A 4,952-nucleotide genomic window follows, 5' to 3' on the forward strand; every position below is an offset into this window, starting at 1 on the left:
CAGAAAAATCCAGGAGAGTAGAAGTGTTCAGTTATGTGAGGATGTTGCTCCACGAGCATTTTCCTATGCAGAACTAGAGCAGGCAACCAGTGGCTTCAAAGAAGCGTTAGGGAGGGGAGCATTTGGAACAGTATTTAAAGGGATTTTGGCAGAAGGCCAGAAAGTGATAGCTGTTAAGAGACTAGACAAAGAATTGGTAGAAGGGGAAACAGAGTTCCAAACTGAAATAAAAATCATTGGAAAGACACATCACCGAAATCTAGTCCGCCTCCTTGGTTATTGCCTGGACGGATCAAGAAGGCTTCTGGTGTATGAGTACATGACCAATGGGTCACTCGCGGACGTACTTTTCACACCAGAAAAACAGCCAACGTGGGAGGAAAGGTGTGGCTTTGCTCGAGATATTGCAAGGGGCCTCCTATATTTGCATGACGAGTGTGAAAACACAAATCATTCATTGTGATATTAAGCCTCAGAACATACTCATGAATGATCAGTTCTGTAGCAAAAATATCTGACTTTGGAATGGCCAAGCTCTTAAAGAAAGACCAAACAAGAACCTACACAGGGATAAGAGGGACCAGAGGCTATGTTGCACCAGAATGGCACCGAAATCTTCCAGTCTCTGTGAAAGCAGACGTTTACAGTTTTGGTGTCGTCCTATTGGAATTGATTTGTAGGCGGAAGTGTGTTGATATGAACCTCGATGAAAATGAGGCAATTCTTGAATACTGGGTTTACAATTGCTTTGATGCAGGAGAGCTAGATAAACTAGTCAGGGACGAGGAGGTTGATAGAAGACAATTCGAGAGAATGGTGAAAATAAGCATCTGGTGCATTCAAGAGGAACCATCACTTCGCCCTTCAATGAAGAAAGTTCTACTGATGATGGAAGGAACAGTAGAAATTCCAGTGCCTCCTAGTCCTTCTTCTTTTCTAAGTGAGATATAGTTTTAAACTTCCTCAATTTTTGTTTCTTGTACTTTGAGTTTCAAGTATCCCAACTTTCCCATAGTGAGCAGAGTACTTTATTATAATTGTATCAATTTTCTACATCATTCTCCACCTCTTCTAGCAACCAGTTATCTTCTGCTGTGGTGTATCTCAAGGCTTATGTTTCCATTTTGAGATTTGTCCATATCAACACTTCTCTTTAAATTTACTTGTAGTACAATGAAACTATATTTTGTGCCAAGTGACTAGCAACCGTCGTTGTAGTATTTGAATTATAAATACTAATTACAATTTTCTCCATAGTGAAAGCGAATCTGCAACAACCACAACTCGTGTAGCCGATGGTAGGAGTCCTCACAATGCGGATGAACTTCCTTTGTCCATAGTCTAGATATCCTCTAGATATGCAGACAGTTTTTCTCCTCTGGAGCTTTTCTATTTAACAAAAAAATTCTGTTGAAAAATATTTAGTTAACCGATTAAAATACGGTCCGTATGTCCATCTTTTAATAAAAGAAACATATTATAAAATAAAAAGACTGTGTAGATCAAGTGTAGAACTCTTCACTAAACTAAGTATTATTTTTCTAAGCGATTCAATTAAAATATCTATGAAAAGGAGTTTTTAGTAGCGACGTTGTTGAAACTTTAGCTCTTCCCCCGAACCAAAATTTACTCTAGACGGACTAGACCATTTATAATGGGAGACTTGAAAGTTATTGGAAGCTGTCAATTCTAAGTCTACAAAAATTGCACAATTAATTCCACATTAACTCCTGTCAATTTAAGTATATCCAAGTGTAAATTTTTGAAAACATAATTGCTTAACTAAAGACTTATTCTCTAAATTGACAGGCCTCAATAATTGTTGACACCCAATTTTGACCCTCCCCGATAAGAATTAACTTTCAAGCTTCTTAATTTTCAATGACTTGGAATGATTAGTTTTACAAAAAAAATAATAATAAAAATAAAAATAAAAATAATAATAATAGTTTTTTTTTAGTTTTGAAGCAATCTTAGTCATTTTTATAATTTTAAAACAATATATATATGTTTATATAATTTTGTATATAATTATTACATCTTACGAACATTAAAAAGAAAATCATTTCAAAAAGAGTTTACTTTTTAAGTGCTGTGTTAATTAGCTCATTTGATAGTAGTTTGTATATTCGAATTAATTATTTCATAGGTAAGTTAATTATTTTTATTTCGTTAAGATTAAGAAGCTCGTAAATTAATTATATTCATCTTACTTGATTTTTTAGCCAAACTTATTCTAATTAACTAAGTTTGACTACCTTTTAAATCTCTAGTCGGTTATAATTTAAATTTAGATGGCTAAAGCTTAAATTCAAATTCTAATCAATTAAATTTTATCCTTGACCCATCTAAATTTTGGGCCCTTTCTTCATTTTTCAGCAGCCTTTTTCTCATTCCAGCAGCCCACTACTTCAACACATAGGACCCAATTAATCCCAATTAATCCTAGCCCAACTCCTATAACCCAACCCAATACCCACTAACCCAGTAACAAAATGATACCCAGCAAACACATTACATTACAACAACTTACCACAACATGTGCCAACCGACTTATTCCAAAAAATGACCAGCAGCTGTACGCATCAACACAACAGCAGCAAACGGAAAAACAACGGGAAGTTTGGAGTTTGAATTTTGGGAATGGGCCCTTTGAATCCGAGATTTCATCCCTTTCCCCCCCATCTCCGAACCCTAATTTTCCCCTATATATATTCTCCTCTTGTTCGTTGTAAAGGGGGATTTTGGATTTTTGGGAGTTGAATTTTTATTTTTTGAACTAAGTTAGGAAGTTGAAAAAGGGGCGCTTCTTGAGCAATTAAATTTTGACACTTGAGAAAATTCAAATACAATCCTCTAAACTTAAGTTCTTGAAAGGGTTTTCGTTCGAAGTAGGTTCGGACATTCTATCTCGTGGTTTGAGTTTTGAAGTTCTCGGATCCTCTTTTGGTGTGAAGTCGCTGCCCATTCTAGCTCGTTTCGTCCCAATTCTGCTGCACTCCAAAAGGTAACAACTATTTCTCTTCTTGTCATTTGTTTCTAAACATGTTGAGGTTTGGTTTCAACTATGTAAAATATTTGGTCAAGATTGGGGAATATTTGAACTGTTGTTGATAGTGAATCAGTAATGTGTTTGGGTGGTCGATTCGAATTCATCCTCAGCTTTTACTTGTGGTTCTGTGATTGTGTCCGGTCTGTGAGTTGATTTCTCCATGTGCCTTTTCTTTTCATTTCAAAGTGTTTTCACTGCTTAAAAAAATATTTCTTATCTTGGCTGATCCCTTTCTGGAATTTCTCTTGGTTTGCCATAACATCGATGTTGGTGTTTCTTGTTGCTCGCTCACTAGGTGTTTGAATCAATTTGCTAGTTATTCACTTTCCAGAACTTATGTTAGGCGTCTTTTGATTGATACGAGGCTAAAAAAAATGATTTAATGAATTAATGTATCAAAGTTCGAATAGTCATTTTTCTGTATTGATTTTTCTTGTGTTTTTCCATATATTTTTTTTAGAGAGGTTGCTAGCTGTGACATTGTTTTTATTTAGTCGCTATCTTGGTAAATCTGATATGCTTTCTTCTTCCATTTACAAAACGATTTTTTTTTTTTTGATGATTCGAAAACTTTTGCTCCATGGTTGTTTGTGTTACCTACTATCGAGTTGATGATATTTTCGATGTGATACATATATTCCTATTCGATCCCATGATTTGGCCGAGTCAAAGTTTTGTAGATTTGCATCTAATGTTGGCGTTTTCTTGCTATTCTACTTGCGTTTCATCCGTTATTTCGCTTTTCTAACTGGCTGCCTGATGACGTCGAGTCCATGCTATTTCATTTATGTTGTGTTCAAGCATCAATGGGCTGCATTTAAGTTCGACCCCATTTAAAGTTGCCATTCATGGACCTAGATTTCCAGTTCAACCAAATAGTTATAGTGTTTCGTATTATTATGACCATAATTTAATTCTACCTATTTATAGAATATCTTTGTGGTCTTACTGCCTCATGTGTGGTTTTGAATCAAGTTCTTATCTTCCGACTATTCAAATTCTCGTAAAAAATGCTTATTTTCGCTAGTTGAGTTGTACGAAAATCTGAATTTTTTTGTTTATTTTCCAGATTTGAACCTTTTTTGTTAGAATTTAGTCATTAAGGTTATTTGGAGCATGATCTCTTTGGTGTTAACTTTTCATTGTTTGACATGAGGATTCTTCAATTCCAATATTAGTTCCCGTTGCTTTGTTGGTTCATATTGTGTGCACACTCTTAACAGTTCATTTGATTACATGCCAATTTGAGGATATATATACGTGAAAATGGAGAACGGATCGGGGCTAATTAGAATTTGTTCATAATTTGCATGATTATATGTATCTACAATGTTTGGTTTACACCTTAGTTTTGATTGCTTTGTTTGAATGACACATGTGACATAGTTTATTCTTTTCTTTTTTTTAAAGTTAGTAGTATTGTGAATGTGTATCAAAAATCAAGATAACTTTTGTCCATTTCTTCTCATCGGGGCGAGTAATTAGCCAAGTTTAGATTAGTCCTTAATATTTTATTATGGTTTTGTCGTGCTAAGTTATTAGTTATCTTAATGGTCATTTTATTTTGTAGAAACATGTTGGAATTTTTCTGATCCCGTTACTAATATGATCTTATTTGTCTTTGTATGTAAAATATGTTCGGGTCCTACGGACCTTATTCTTGCATTTCCCTTGGGCCACGAAGGCCCAATTCTTTATTTCAAGTCAGCTTGCCTCTTAAAAATCGAAGAATGAGTCCCGGGGAAAGGCGTACAGGTTGCAGGAGACTGTATACATTAAGTATACACAATAAAGGGCTGCAAATCGAAAAGATCGAGGAAACTGGGCCAAAAGGCCCATTTTTTGAAAGTTGTATTTTGTTACCTTTGGGCCTAAGCCCTTTGCATTTTAATTATCATTC

General features: G+C 35.0%; 1 pseudogene; it reads left to right on the forward strand.

Moving 5' to 3' along the window:
- LOC102604860 (G-type lectin S-receptor-like serine/threonine-protein kinase SD2-2) overlaps positions 1–1,138 on the forward strand; it is a 3,270-nt pseudogene extending 2,132 nt beyond the window's left edge.
- The last annotated feature ends 3,814 nt before the right edge of the window (positions 1,139–4,952 follow it).

Source organism: Solanum tuberosum, unplaced genomic scaffold (assembly GCF_000226075.1).
Source record: "Solanum tuberosum cultivar DM 1-3 516 R44 unplaced genomic scaffold, SolTub_3.0 scf00131, whole genome shotgun sequence".
Taxonomy (NCBI): Eukaryota; Viridiplantae; Streptophyta; class Magnoliopsida; order Solanales; family Solanaceae; genus Solanum; species Solanum tuberosum.